Source organism: Cyanistes caeruleus, chromosome 7 (assembly GCF_971803275.1).
Source record: "Cyanistes caeruleus chromosome 7, bCyaCae1.hap1.1, whole genome shotgun sequence".
Classification (NCBI taxonomy): Eukaryota; Metazoa; Chordata; class Aves; order Passeriformes; family Paridae; genus Cyanistes; species Cyanistes caeruleus.
In genome coordinates this window covers 34,580,243-34,596,704 of record NC_141707.1, presented here as the reverse complement: position 1 = coordinate 34,596,704, position 16,462 = coordinate 34,580,243, and the positions used below count along the sequence as shown (strand labels likewise).

The following is a 16,462-nucleotide window of genomic DNA, read 5'->3' as shown; positions in this document are numbered from 1 at the left end:
ATAAAATCCAATTTTTCTAGTGAACCCAACCATTTTATCTCATGCATCCAAGCACTCTTCTTGGATGTGACAATGTGAGTGGAGAACATTCTTTTATCAAATTCCATTCCAGCTGTAGAATCCCATATCCTGCAATTGAAAATACCTTTAATGTTCTGGTTTCTTGCAGTTTTCTATGATGCCCACTGTAGGAAATATTTCTGAGGTAAACAAGCAATAAACCTGTCACTGAATGAATTCTGTTTGTTCAAAGAGACAATGACTGTCCTTGCTGCAGAAGCTGTACTTTCAGCTTCACAAAAGATGGAACTGCAGGAAGAGAAATTGCACTCAAAATATGTTTGTGTGAGCACTTTATTAAACCTGAGTTTTTCATAAGTGTTTGTAACAAGTACAGCATTTCAGATTTTTTTTTTCTCTAAAAATAGAACAAATAAGTGAATGAGCACAGCTTGAAATTTGGAAGCTTTCCCCATCTAATTTATTTAATGTATTTATTTAACAAATCAATGTATTACACCTGAAGCTATGGAATGCTTGAGGGAAATTAGTATTTGGATTCAACATGCCTATAATTAAACCAGAGTTGGTGATCTTAATCCATGTTGTCAATTAGAGCCATGAGAGGGCAAAATGGTAAAAATTATGTCTAAATCCATCTAGTAGAGACAATGACATTTATTTGCCAGTAATTCCACTACAGTTTGAGAAGATGTATTTCAAATTGTGCGTATTTTTTAAAAAGTTTACAAAGTATAAATTAATAGGGATTATTTGGAGGATGAGCTTCATTTTATAGTGCTCAGAGGGGCTGGGACTGGAGGTTTTTAACACTCAAACCATTTTGCAAGCAGAGGAAGCCACAGGTAACAGGTTGGCATAGGCACCACTAGAAAAGCAGGCACTTGCAAATGCTCCTCACCTGGCATGCTTGGTAAGGGTTTAGGTGTGTTATATTTTCATCTGTCAGCATGCACTTAACAGCTTCATCTGTGAAAACAATCAGGGAAAGAAAACAAAGCATCCAGCATCTGTGTGGGGCTTTCAGGCAGCAAACAAATGGTTAATAAACCATTGGCCCACACCAATTGCTGCCAAATGGGCACACACAGGGGGCACCAGCCCAGCACAGCATGGAGAGAGGAAAGGCACTTTTGTCAAGCTGAAGCATTTCCACACATACAAAGAAGGAGGTAACAGCAGTATTTTAAATATCATTAGGTTACAATTTTATGGAGGAGTATAGGCTGTGAGTTACACAGGAGGCACATTTGATATGGTGGAATGTATCATTTGGTCAAATGAAGATGCCTGGGGCAAGACCAGTCACTCTCTGGAAAGAAGTGAAATTAGGTTTTCTCAGGAATCCCCTGAGAACATAGGACTGTCAAAGGAACCACCACCACTATCACAGGAGTGACTCCCAAACTGCAGGAGGATGTTGGATACCACAGGCCATGGGTTTTGGAGGATTTTGATGCCTGGCAGAAAAGGAGAGGTGAGAGCTGTGGGATTGTCTTGATTTCTTGTGGGTATTCTCACTGTAGCTTTGGGATACACTGGATATTTTGGGAATGGACTCCTCTGCTGGTCCTGTAGCCAGCAAATGTCCCCAAACTGGCCACAGTGAAGTGACCCAGAAGAAGCCCCCAGGTGGGAATTAGGAGAGCTCTGCAAGAGAGGGCTCATAATTAGGGTAGCATCTGTTGCAATGGGCAATTGTTCATTTGCTTAAAATACAGACAAATTGCAGCTTGTGAAGAACCTTCTCATATGATAAATTTGCCGCTGTTCTGGATAGTTTGACACTTCTGTTATGTATTTTCCTGAAGGACAGAGCTAATGCTGTGGGTTTTACTGTGATTTCTCATGATGCTATTAGTGTTTTCTTGTTTTTCATTCTGCTCATTTAGCATTGTTGAATTCCTATGAAATGAGGATAAAAGTAATGTTAGAAGCAAGGTTTATACATTGTTTTTCCAGTATTTCAGATACAAAAGCCATGCCAAACTTATTTTCAGGCTGTTTTCTTCTGTTTTCTTTCCCTTCTCTCCTGATGCTTCTTAAGCAATACAGAGTTGTAGAACAGCAGTAAGAAAAGGCAGTGTGGGCTGCACCCCCAGCAGTGTTTTGATCTTTTACTTTTTGTATCTGTGAATAACACACAGTTTACTTTTGCTGTTGACAAATGGGCATCGTGGGTTACCCTGGAAAACAGACAGGTGCTGGCTCTGGCCTTAGAACTCTGATAAACACACCTCTGTATATGGCATTTTCTATTAGATCTGGCAACAACATTAAATTCAAATGCAACTGTCAGGCAACCTTCTTGCATATTCTATCAGTCCCAAATTGCCAAACAGTGTCAGGAATTAGGCTGATTCAGAATATAAAACTGAATTTGTAGGGCAGCTGGCCTTTGTCTCTGCACAAAGCTAACCCAGATTTTACATGGCCAAGCTGAGATGCTTCAAGTTGTATTAGAGATTTCTAACGTCTTTAGTCGGACCTTGTATCTCTATCAAAGATGCTTATTTGAGTGTGGCCATCTGTGAATTGCTGACAGACTTTCTGAGCTCACAGCATATGTTTGTATGAACAAATATAAAACAGAGTGTAGAAAAGTGTGATTGGAAGGCTGATGGGGAAAGAGACTGCCTCTTCTCTTGGTGAAGGCTCCAGGACTGGGCTGGGCTGCGGACTTAGGTTTAAGGAAATCTGCTGTATAGTTGGTCATAGCTTTAGGGCAATGGCTCTGTGCATGTAGATACAGCTTGGGAGAGTTGATAAATGAGGAGAAGGGCTCGTAAGCAAATTCTGCCCATTTAAAAATATGGACAGTATATAGTTAACCTAGCTTTTACTGTCTGGAATGGAGCAGCCAGTAGATATCCTCTTTTTAACCTTACAACTAGTCTCAAGAGCTGCTTCAGCAGGCAGAATCAAGCATCCCTTATTAGTTCCCTCCTCTGACTGGATTATTGAATGAAATTCTGTGGCCTTCATTATTTAGGAGGTCAGGCTTGAAGATAATGATGGTCCTGCTGCCTATGAAATCTAGTATTTCTGCAGTTCTAGAGGGTTAAGGATCAGGAACTGGATTTTGGTGTCATGCCCTGGAATGATCTCTCCTTGTTATTGATCTCTGTAGTGCTGTAAAGCCACACTATTGCTCATGTGATTCCCAGAGGAGAAAGCGATTTGCAGTATTTTATTATTCTTTACAAGCCAACAACCAGAGGAAGCAAGATCTGGCATAAATTTTCAAAGGTGATGGGCAAAATAAAAAGCCAAACTGGTAATTAGTGTCTGCTTTCAGTAATAGCTGTGTTTTTAGTGTGGCTAATTCTGTGTCTCAGTTTCATTTTCAGCCTGATGGTTTATGCCTTTCCTGAAGTGCTTTGCAGTGCTGTGAGAGTGCTCTGGAGGACAGGGTATCATTATGGTGTGTCACTTCTATTTTCTGGGTAGAAGTGGCTACCAATAGTTTGACAAACTTCCATCCTCCCCAGCAGAAGGACTGTGCAGAATAGCTGGCAGCAGCATAGGAAATGTAACAGGCATGAAGGGAAGCAGGGCAGTTCAGGGAAGAACCCAGGCAGAATTGTTTCACCATCTGGTGCAGCAGCAAACTGCCTTGAGCTGCTCTCCTTTCCATGACTTTTGGGATGGAGGAAAGAGCTGCTGTACTTTTAATAGACATGTACCAGCTTTAAAATTACTTTGCCCTTTTGGCCAGAGGAATATGCTGTACGCAAAACACTAATTTAAAACCAAGAATTTCTGAAAAAAAGTATGAATAGTATGAAAGAGAGGGCTGATTCAAAGAACAAAGATGCTTTTATATTTATTTTGGGTTAAGCTTGTTTGTAGGAAGTCTATCTGTTCCTGTTCTCCCTGGACTCATACATCAGACTGTGGCTTGTCTGCTTGCATTAATAGTGCTGCTTTATGATAAATGTTGTAACACAGTGTGACTCAGATGAGCTTCCCCATGCCTTCAAATGCAGGACTGTCACAATGAAACCTTAAAGAATGTGCATCTTTTGATTCACCATCCATCAGCACTGCACTGATCCTCCAGCCATTTTTAGAGCTATTTGTTTTATTTTTGCCTTGTATTGCTTTGCTTTTGCTTTCACAATCCCGATGGAATTTTCAAACTTATCTATCAAAGGCCATGGTGATCTGGTATGAATAAAAGAAAAGAAATAGGAAGAAGAAAAGTGGGATGTTTGAAACCTGTCAAATTGTTGTATCATGTTCTTCACACTAGGGACAAAACTCAAGAAGGAAAGTTTATTTTTTAACTAGGGATTTTCCAGGACAGAGAAGTATTCCAAAGGAGACCTGGGAAACTCTTTCTGAGAACTGTCCCAACCAGTGCAGACCACATGATAAGTCTAAGAACAATGTCTTTATCATTTTGTTGTGTATCCAGTAGAATAAGAGAATATAATTCTCTAACTCTCTCATAAGATATAAAATACCAAATTAATTTTATTGCTAAAATGTACCAAATTTTATTTATAAAGGTCTCTGGCATTTCCCAGTTCAGCATAGGAAAATTCTGGAATCCATGTTGAGACATTTTTTGCCAAATTCTATTTGCAGTATTCACATCCACTGTGGGATATCTTGGATTGTGCCATTGACACATCATGGGGAAGTTGCCTTTCCCTGGAAGTGGCATAAACGGTGGAACATCTTCTGAAACAGGAAATTTCTTCAAAGAGGAGCCATAGGGCATGAGTGGGGTGAGCACAGAAACAAAGCTAAGAGCTTGTTCTAGCTAGAATTTCCACACCCCAGAAATAGTAATACTTGATCCACTGGGATTTGTGAATCATATTCGAATGAAATTGCAATGTATGACTATTGTGCCAAATTTCTATTAGCTATTTTGAAGTTATACATTTTTTATCATATAAAGTATGCTAAAATTGTTCCTGATCTCCTGCCTGCCTGTTTAATTTTAACCAATGTTGACAGCAAGAGCTGGTAGAGGCATTCTGAATTAAAATTAAAAGTCAGTACAGAAAAAAACCCAACTATTTTTGTAAAAAAATTAATTCATTTTGTTGAAAGGACTCCATTTGCAACACTCTCTAAGTCCTGTTAAACAAAGATAACAATATAACAGATCTCCACAACACCCAGACACCTGAGGCAGGCATTTCTTTATAAAATTCAGGGACTAAACTGTCCTCTCACATTCTGTCTCCTTCACTTTCTGTATGTACACACAGACACATAATTATAAATGACACGTCATTTTTTGAGGGCAGAATTTGGTTTGGAGTTAGGTACAGTGTGTTTGTGAAACTAATAGCTATAATATTTCTTTTGAAATGTTATATTCTGTCTGCTGTTTCTATTTTGTTTGCCCTCTAGGTAAGCAAAACCATTTAAGGTCAGCTGATATCAAGTGAGACACGACTGTAGTAATTGTATAAGTTAGAAAAACTGAAAGTAGAAGTTAAATTTTTTAGATTATCCTCTGCTCAGCAGTCAGTGCATGTACTGTTGACAAAAGAAGAGATCACTCTGTAAAAGGAGAGGCATATATTTTGGTTAAAGGTCTTGTATGCACACAAGGCATGCCTGAAAGTGGCGAAGGACTTAATTTTACTGGCAAAAATAGTAGTTTTGCCACAAAAACCTTAACATTGTATCATTGGAAGAGATATCATTGCTCAAAAATCTTGTTTGTTAGACTGATAATGCTTCAATGAAAATATCTAAGGGTGAAATGAAAATCAAATGAAAGTATGTGAGGAGCCACTCTACAGATCTGTTCCTGTGCATGTTTGAAATATGATTCTCCACATAGTGAGGAAAATACACATCAGTGTCATTTCTGGTGCCCTCCATCAGCTGAGTGTTACAGTGTGTTGTAAAAGGTCTCAGAACTGACAGAATAGAAAGTTCTCTTTGTTTTACCGTCTTTGTGCTCTTCCCACTTTTAGATGCAAGAATAGAAGAGATACCTTATAAAAGAAAGGAAAACCAAGGGAAATCTTGGTTTCTTTGAGACAGTATGACTTCAGCTGTCATTGTTCTGTGCTAGTTTTGGTCCCCATCTGTGTCTGGGTGTGAAACCTTTTGTATTTGTGCAGGCTAGAATGGTGAGTCAAGAGCTGCTGGGACTCAGAAAACCCATTTTGTCATCAAATAATTCTTTTTTCTCAAGTGGGAATCAGCTCACAAGTTGAGGGTATGCCAGGCACTCAGTGATGCTGTTCCCTGCATCCTTCTCTCTTCCAGCTGTTTCCTTCAGACATTTGTGGAACTTATCCACATAGCTGTGAGAGAGAGAAGAGCAAAGTACATATAAGAATAATGAAAAGTTCTTACTGTGGCCCTTGGAGGGTGTGTGGAATCATGTGCTTAATTTGACCTGTCCAATTAACGTGTCAGATCTTTAAAAACTAATTCAGCATTACTTAGATCACTTCCTATTTGTGCTGGAAATGTCTGCATTTGCATTTGATGTATTTAAAAGACAGAAATCTGTTGAATACACCAGAGTCAAATTGAGAGAGATGATTTTTGAATCAAACTTAAGCCAGTCTAATATATTCTTTTCTTCTTTATGATTACCTGCCTCCCTTAAAGTCCCTTTGTATCCAGTAATTTGTAACTCCTCTTAAGAGACAATGTCCATTGCCTGGGAGCAGAAGGCACTGGTTTAGCAGAAGAAGAGAGGCTGCCATCAGAGGCAGATGCCAGCCTGCTGCCAAGCCAAGGGCCTGGGAGGTAAATCTGGGCTGGACACTTGAGGCAGGAGCAGTGTTGTGCTCGTGTGCCCATGCTGGGGCAGTGATGCACTGCTGCTCTCTGTGCTCAGCCTCTGAGGGACTCACAGGACTCATGGTGTTGGCTTGTTCCTGGACTGATAAATTCAGTCCCACAAAAAACACCACAGAAGCCCTTGTACTGGGCTGAAGGCTTTCCACCAGGGTCCATCAGAACTTTCTGGTTTCTTCTCTCTAGCTAAGTATTCCACAGTGGGGTATTCCCTCAAAGAAAAGGAAATGTATTTTGTAGAGATAGTGAATGTAAGGGGGAATCTGTCCTTGGGACCTCACCTCCTGTCGCTTTAGGCTGTGCATTAATAAATACAGTGTAGGCACTGCACACACCATGTTCACCTGCACCATCCAAATGATCCAAAATAATTCCTCTCCTTTGAACTCACTTTGGTTTGGCTCTTATTTTCTCCCCCATTCTGTTGAAAGATTCTGCATTCAGAACCAAACTGTCAGGGGATGCCACTCCTGGCTTTGGCCCAGGTCCTTCACTCAATTTCCTTTCCCTGTCTCTGCAGCAATGCTGTGGCCCCTTCTATATCTGATAAAAAAATTATCATTTTTTGTTTTCTGATACAGAATGGAAAGAAGCAGCATGAAATACAACAAACCTCTCTCTGTTTCACTAGGAAATTATTTTGGAAAAAGCTCATTATTGCTCATAGGAGAGGAGTAATGATTTGGTTGGAAAGATGCTTTTGACTTGTAATTTTAAAAAAATCTCAACACACATTTGAGAAACTCTTATTTTTTTATAATTTATTTTCTGCTCTGGATACAGATCCTGAGATCATTTTCTTCATCTTTATTTAGGAGAGGTCAAGCAGTTGAAGATATTTTAAATCTATATTGTACAACTATTTTCAATAATAAGGTGAGAAATGTGTTTTCCAAACAAATTTTTATCTCTAAGATTTTATTTCAATCAAGCCTACAATTTCATAATTTTGTCAAGTGAATGCAAACATCTGCAACTTACTCTCCTTCCTGTGGGGTTTGTTTCATACAAAATGTTATTTGTATTTAAATAGTAGCTTCTGGTGTATCATTTTTACAAAGGATTAAACTTACTCAAGAATTAATAAGCTTTGGATTGTGAGAACATACATTTAAAGATACAATTCTGTAGAAACTTCCTACTTTAAAAGATAATTCTCACAGAGCTTCCCTGTGATAATGAGTGATATGCAGATTTTGTGGCATTATTCCAGATGTAGAAAATGCAATGCCAAATGTCTTGCTTTCATCACCTGTTCTGAGATCACACAGACCAGGGAACACAAACTGTGTCTTCCCCTGCCCACAGTCCTCTAAAGCTCCCTTCCCCCAAATTCCTCAGTGGAACTACAATATTTAATAGTATTTTTATACTCTCGCAGTTTAAAGATTTCTTCATCGGGAGCAACAGATGCTGTTTCCTTGAATTGCTGGTTAAGCCTTGCCTGCTCAGCCCCCTAAACAGTGATTATCTTGCAGGCTGGAAACCAGGGGGATCTTCATGGCTTGGGAGGCTGGAGAAGAGTCTGTGCTCAGATTTAGTGATGCTGGGCATAGCTGCCTCCTGCTCTCTGGGTTCTGTGCTGAATTCCTCGAGACCCCCATGCAGCCCATCACAGCTGTCAGTGTTGCACAAACACGGGCAGAACTGGGGTTCTGACTTCAGGCTGTCGAAAAACATTCATTGTAAAGCTGCATGATTTCCAGAGACAGAGAATCAGACTGCAGTGAGGAAGTCTATGGCTGAGCTGAGCCATAGACATCACCCTCCTGTGGCTTTCAGTGAGCTCCCACCGAGGTTCTCATCACCTCCTCATGTTTCTGCTGCCTGGGGGAGAGGGAAAATATTGTTATAGATTAATGTGCTGTAATTCTTAAAGGAGAAACTTTGCTTTAGGACAGGGTGTGAGGTAAGCAATAGTTCTAATACACAGAATTCCAGATATACAGGGTTTCTGGAGTTGTGTTTGTAAAAAAATGGAGGACTTGTGTGAAGAAACCTGTTGATTTAGGAACTGTATGTTAGAGGGGTAGAAAGCAGAAAAGCTGCAAAGTCCTGTCCTTTATTCTATTGTAAACTAATTTCAGGGGTTTACCCACTTACTTAAAAGAAAGGCAACAGTAATTTTAATTTATAGCCCAAATGGGAGAATGTTGTAAATTAGGCAAGATCTGATGTATGAGGAAAAATATTTCACTGAACTGGTACTATGAAAAACAATTACCTTATTAGGGAGGAAATATTACAGGAGCCTACCTCTAAAAAGAATGCAAAATTGGAAAGCTTATAATGTCTTTTCATCTGAAGTGACTGCTGGTCAGAATGAATCAGGCAATGGCCAGGAATTCACAGGCTCATGGCAGATGTAATTTCTGGGTCAATTTGTTAAACAAATCAAACCAGAAATGTGTATAAGTTTTGTTCATTTTATATAAAAGGAAAAACCCAGCCACTGAGGATCTGTGCATCATCTCTTACACTAACCTGCCAATACAATAGATGCAAGTGATGGGATTTGTTTGTGGTGAGCCATTTATTCATTGCAGGGACAGTGGCTGCAATTTTCTAGGGTTTATGGTTTCTAAACACTTCTCTGCTGGCATTATTGGGATCTATTCTTCACTCCAGATTAGCAGTTCTTATATCACATGAATTGAGTTTTGCTTTTAATCTACCCTTTTACTCCTCTTGTTTAAAACCATATTCAGTAATTTATTTGTAACTAGATTCAAAGCAGAAAAGCAGATGATTTCTGTGCAACTTGAAGTATTGATTTAGCGAATTCCTGGTGCAGCCTCAGGTTTGGGCCTGTGGTTCTGCCAGTGGCCACTGCTTGAAGGCAAGAAACACTGACACCAGTTGAGAATTTGTTCAGCCTGATATCTTTTAAGTTATGGCAGTTTATTTCAGAAGCATTGCCCCAAACCTGATAAGCTTGAAAGCCCTTTTTTGCAAGTGAACTATACAGGAAAGAAAATAATTGAATATTTTAATGAGCCTAGCTGTGGTACAAAATAATTGTGGGTTTACTTGTGAAGAACATTACAACAATCTTTGTCCAAATGTACAAATTGTCAACTCTTGGCACATAATTATTGAAAAAAAGTAATTGGCCAATAAAATTTTTATGGTTCTAGGGACTCGTCAAAATTTGTGAGCATATCTAATGCCATTAATTATCTCTGTGAACTCCTGGGACCTCAGCTGCTCTTGTGTCTGCAGGAATAGACTTCTAAATCTGACTGCTGCCGAACCAGGAAAACATATTATTCTTCAGCCTTTCACCCCAGTTTCAGATCAGTGTCTCCTAAATGTTTTTATGTTATGGTTTAAAAAAATAATAAATAAGATTGATAATATAATTCTTGGATTCAATGCAGACTCTTCCTCCCTTTAGTCATTAGGAAAATATTTTCTCTAACTGATCATGTTGTAAAACGTGTTATTTCAAACCACAGATATTGACAATTATTATAAATCAAGCTGAACAGACATAATTAAAATTTAATTTTAAGTTTGTCAAGGTCTTTGGAAGCGTATCCTACGGGCCATCTGTGTCTAGCTTATGGCTTGTTTCCAGCTGACTTTGGGCCAAAAGTTGACATTGTTGTTGAACCCCTTTTCAAAAACAATTCCCAGGCACTTCAGAGACTGAGTGCCTGTGAAGCTGAGTGAAAACTGAATGGAGTTTCCAGAATTTGTCATTAAATGTGTTGTGGGAAGAAACAGTTCTAAGAATTGAGATACTTTTAACCAATACTGCTGCCTAATTGCTTCAGATTTGCTCTCCAGTGCTGACAAATTCAGTGCCTGGAGCTGCCATCGTGCACCTTCTGACAGCCCCACTGGGAATGATGAAACAGCAGAGGGACAATGTGCCTCTCTAGGGGGTTTTCACATGTGCATCAGCTTGGTGGTCATGTGGAAAGAGAGTCTGTATTTGAGGGCAGGCTTGCAGTCTTGAATTTGCCATGCACTTGTGCCATGAACTCATGCTAAGTCAGCGCAGCTTTCACACTTTAGTCCTCAGTAGTGAGGTTTGCAAAGTGCCAAATGCTCTCAAAATGTATATGAAATGTACATTTATAATGAATACTAAAAATCTATGAGGGAAATCAGTTTCTCTAGGCTCTTCCCCTACAAACTCTTATCTATATTTCTCTTTTTTCTTTTCATTGTGTCTTTTTCTCATAGACATCAGCAGCTGGTTTGCAGTGTACACTAAAGATGTCCTTCAGCAAGCAAGTTCAAGGCTTTTCTGACTGCAGCAAAGTTGTACAGATATTCTGAGCAGGACTGGCACTAGGTTAAAAATACCCAAAGTGATTCATTGTATGATAAAACCTGAGCTGATACAGCCTCAGGCTAGTATAGGTAGATGGATATATAGTTACTATAGTAACTTATTTGTGAAATTTAAAAACAATACAACCCCTTGCCTACTTTCAACTGCGTGTTTACTCTTGGCAAGCTCGAGTGCTGATGTAAATTTTCAGTATGAGTTTGCTTAGCAACTCTTACAAGATTGGAATAAATTAGTATTATTGTTCTTTCAATTAGGGCACAATCTGACAGTTCTGATAAAAGAAATTCAGCAAGCAGAATGGGAGAGACAATTTCTAATGTAAATGTTCATGACCAACAATATTTAGCAGGTCGTCTTAATTATTTTTTTAATTTTCCTTTTTTTTATTTTCCTTCCTCTTAACTCCTAAGAGTTATATCTGTTTATGACATACAGTCAACATGCCAAGGATTACCCATGAGTTAATAATTCTAATTCCCCTTCTATGATTTTGGTGGATAAAAAGCCACCAACCTCAGAAACCAGATCCTCAAAATCCTTAAAATATCCCTGTCTTTTTGCCTTCAAATGTCTGAAAGCATCCAAGAGATCATTCGATGTAATTAGTGCTCAGCTATATTTCATAACTGTATTTTAATTTTTAAAATTATGATTGCTCTAGGGGCTGGTGATTAGATAAGTGTTCAATATGTTCAATATATTCAGATGGGAACTAAGTACTACTGTTCACGGATGAGACATTATAGTTACTATAGATAGTTTAATGAAAATGTCAGCTCAGTTTTCAGTAGCACTCAAGAAAGAAAATTGAATTTAGGAATTATTGGAGAAGAAATTGAGACTAGAACTGTCTGAAAGTGTTCTGTGAAAGTACTACAATATGCTTGCCATCCTCTTAACATTTTCACTCTGTCAGCTTTTGCTGCCCAGTTTCAGAGCCCTTGATCTGACCTAGTTTGGCTGTTCTTTCCTTTTCTGATACTTGAAACTCAGACTGTGCTTTGTCATAAATCACATTGCTCTAAGGTGTTTTTATCATACAGTGAAAGATTATCTCTGATTCTTTTTTCTTGAGCTATTAAAAAAAGAATGCTGAATGCAAGGAGGAAAAGGGATATCTCTTCTTGAAAACTTATTCCTAAGTATCCTGTAGCAATTCTGGAAGTGAAAAACAACAATTGAGACGATAATTGCACTCTGTGATCAGCCTGATGAAAGCCAATGGAACTTTTCCAGTGTGTGTTTGGCCACTGCTGTAGCTGTGTAAGCTTGTAAAATGCTTTTCAGTTGCTAACAGATAGTATTATAGGCTGTTTAAATGAATTTATGCACATTTTGTAGGCAGCAAATATATTATTTAACTGGAAATCATCTTGTAGTGATGAGCAGTCTTTACACTTTGCATTTAGATGTAAGTGGGACATGAAGGATGCTCTAAAGTAACTCCTGAATTGGTTCCTTACACCCTGACTGTCCTTCTGCCCTCAGTCACAATCTATAGAGCAGAATGTTTTTGGTAGGATGGGGTCAAACAAATTACCCTCAGAAGATTAAACTTTAATTATTTTGATTGAAGATGAAGATTAACTCTACCATAACTCCAATTGTGTTTATTAATTGTGATAAAATATCATGTGGGATTAGGAACCAGTGGCTGCTTCCGGTTCTGAACCAGAAATAATGACTGAGTGCATATTTGAAGATTGATTTCATTAATAAAATCTGTCACCAGCTTAGCATTAATGCTTCAGGAAAGTGAAATCAGGGTGGCACAATATTACTTATCCTGCATTGATAACTGTGTTTGTAACCTGAGAACTTTGTCAGCAGAATTGGCAACTTGTAATTACATTGGCATGGCAGTTGGAGTGTTTGAGTGTCAGATGATTAGAATTGATGAACTCTGGTTAATGAAAAGCCCTAAAGGTTAATCAGTTGTATTTATATAATTGAAGACAATCTCAATCAACTGATTACAGTGCTTTTATTTTTAAATTTTATTTTATTACACAGTTAAAAATAAAAGTAAGGTTTCTCTTTGTTTTCCATTCAGTGAAGAGGTTTATTTAGGTGGGATCAGTGAATTTGACAGTGTTTTCCACTCCCTCAGTCATCCACTATAAAAAGTTGGATTATGTCCTTGCTTATGCCCTGCATCACACAGTGACCAGCCCTGGACTTCTCTGGCTTGCTGAAACTGTAAATAAAGGAAGGCTATGGCTTCATAATAAGAATCACAAACACCATATTAGCACAGCAGCTAAGCTGGCTGCCAAAGCGTGCGGGTGTTCGAGGCTTTTCGTTCACTGCTGCTGCAGGAGCAACTGACATGGAGACAGTAATTTTAGCAATTAGGATAGTCTGTATGTGAAGTGATTCATAATATGCTTGTTTGTATCTCATCAAAGCAGATGTTATTATCTATGAATGCTAAACACAGTGATTAATTACACCGATGTACAAGAAAAGAAGATAACTTGCGTTTTCATGATAAGAAAATGCTGATTTCCTTTGTCACTATAATAAATGGTTCTGTCTTCCTTTGCTTGCTTGTTTAGATGTATGAAGATAATACTAATTACTTTATAATTAGCTATGTGTACAAATGAATATAGCCCAACAAATGCATACATTTCAAAGAATTGCATTTCAGTCTGCAGGGAGCAGGAATTTGGAGCTATTAATCTGGATTCATAGTGAAAGAATGGAGAACCTAATACTTTTGCTATGGTGCAGGGATTCCTGGCATATAATCTAAGCCCCTGAATACTAGAAAAATTAGAGGCAGAAAAAAATATAAGCCACCTCCTGTCTTTCATTAAGCCGTTTAGAAGTGTTAAGCTTTAATCACTTTAATCACAGGGAGCTGAATCTGACACAGAGAGTCCAATAATAGCAGATACTTGTGCCAGGCTGGCAGAAGGCCTCTCCAAGGGCCATTTGGGAAATCTGGGCCCTTCAGGCTTTTCCAGATCCACACTTTCACAACCAAAGTGACTGAGGTAGCTCATGCTGCCATTGTACGAGGCTGTGAAAGTTCTGCAGAACTGGCTGGGACACTTGTGGAGCTAAATTATCTGGATGGGGAAAACAACTGAGGTCTCTCTACTGAAGAGATTACGGGCCTGGTTAAATTTTAACCCAAGGAAGTGTTATTTTACGTTCCATTTCCCCAGCAGTACCTCTCAGACTGACTGCAGCCGTTGGCAGCCTTTGCCACGCAGTGGGAGAGGAGCAGCCCAGGCTGTGCCCACCAGGGCTCTGCACAAAGCCTGCCCCACACAGAAAGAGGCTTTTTGCAGCTGCAGTTTTACATACTCGTTAAGCGTGTAATCTTTCATTTTATCCACCCTCTACTTCCTTTAATAGGAATATGTACTCGAGCTGGTCTTTGGAAGGAATGTGGTTAATGCTGTTCTCATGCATAATTGTGTATGTCCATGGGAAGCGCTTCCATTTATATTCTTGTGGCCAGATATGACTTGGATTGTTTTTACCAGCACATTGTCTGTGGAGGCCAATATTCCTCGGAAAAGTGGACACTTCAGAATTTCATTGTCTCTTGGAAGGAGACTGTCTCTGAGTTGCATGCACATCAGTTTGGAATAGATCTGAATCAATGCTGATCTTAATAGGCATTAAAACCTCAATTTTGTTTTTATAACTATGAAACTGAGGGGAACAATAAAGAAGCACCACAAGCAGCAAACAGGCTATTTTGAAATGCATGTGATGCAGACATTTTCTGCAGACTATGTCATGCCTCTACTGAAGACAAAATTTTTTTCAAACTATTTGTTTTAAAAGAGAGAAAAGTATGTAAATGACATCTATTAGCAATATGACTGGCTACTAAATCCATTTCTATAAAATATATGTATAGATTTACCATAATACCAATAATAATACTTACACTTGCAATAAAAAATAGAGTAGCCTGAAAGATGACAGAAAATAGAATATGATTAGGGGAGTTAAACCCTGACTTTTAGATGCACTAAAAAAATGTAGTGTATGGTCGTTTATGTGCAAATGTAATGGAAAAAGGCTGTAGGTAAAGTGGCAAAAGCCTAAACAAAATAAACACTTAATTTTCTTTTATTGTACTTTGTGACTATTAATAATATTACGGTACTAAGGCAGAAACATTAAACTAAGCAGGGGACCAATAAATGTTCCTAGACTGTGCAATGCTGTTGATATTAGTGGCTAATAGCTCCAGAGTTCACATAAAATGCAGATTGAAGTACAAAGAAGATGTTTAGTGAAGTCAGCAGTGGCAGTGAACTGTTTACAGGTGAAACTCATAACCAGAGGGCAGGCACAGCAGGGCATTTTCTGCTAAAGATATCGAACAGGAACTTTTGGAAGCACTTAATCAGACTTTCTCTGTCCTCAGGGAAGAGATTTGATAATCCAAATTTATTTCTCTTCAAAACTATCTCCTGAAAGCATTAATTATTGTGTCGTGTTTCCATTTATAAACATCATGAAAAATGTAAGGACTATAGGGTACGCTGATATAAAAAACGTCTACATTGATTTAAGAACATCATGCTGAAGTTATGAGAGATGATTTGATACCACACTGTTGGGTACATGAATGAGAAACTGGATTTGGAGTTAATGAACCGTAATTAAGTTCACTCACTGTGACACACAGAAGAATGTAAGACTCGGCAGTAGTCACACTGCGCTTTGTTTTGCCTTGCAAATCCGGACACAAACTGTTTCCCACATCTTTATCTGAGAGATCATGAAGAAAATACTGACTGCAGAAGAAATAAATAGCTGTATATTTAATTGAAGAAAGGAGATCTCCTCTCTTGTGCCCTGCATGCTGAATGGCAGGGGGCAATAAAAGTAGGAAACTGACAGAGTGTTAGACAATATTCATCTAAAGAGTGATGTGTTTTACCAGTGTCAGTAGAAGAACTAGAACAAGAATGAGTGCCTAATTATATTAATGTGGAGTAAGATCCACAAAGAAAAAAAATAAATTAGAGGAAATATTTTTTTCTGAAGTGTTTTTATTCAAAACGGTATATAATTATTTTCATTATTATTTTATTGTACAATATATTCTGCATTTATAGGAAAAATTGAGAAAGTATAGTTCTTTTGCCTGACTTTGATCAGCTGATATATTTATCTAATTTTTCCCTCTTTAATTTATGATTGGAATAATATGATAGGTTACCAGAGTCATTAAAATATCTTGCTTGTGTGCACATTGCACAGTAGATAATCACTGATTATGGTGTCTCTCCAGATGTCTATTTCTTCAAGACAAAGAATATAGTTTTGGGATGGGACAACTAACAATAACTAAAATAAGAGTGAGAC

The 16,462-nt window shown here is 38.3% G+C and overlaps 1 protein-coding gene and 1 long non-coding RNA gene across 16 annotated transcripts in view; both read left to right on the top strand.

Annotated features, from left to right (window-relative positions):
• NCKAP5 (NCK associated protein 5) overlaps positions 1-16,462 on the top strand; it is a 453,280-nt gene that overhangs the window by 141,471 nt on the left and 295,347 nt on the right. The window lies entirely within an intron of this gene.
• Positions 8,545-15,222, top strand: LOC147652299 (uncharacterized). The gene is made up of 2 exons (XR_015289532.1): positions 8,545-13,176; positions 13,227-15,222. It is a non-coding gene; the product is annotated as an uncharacterized LOC147652299 (long non-coding RNA).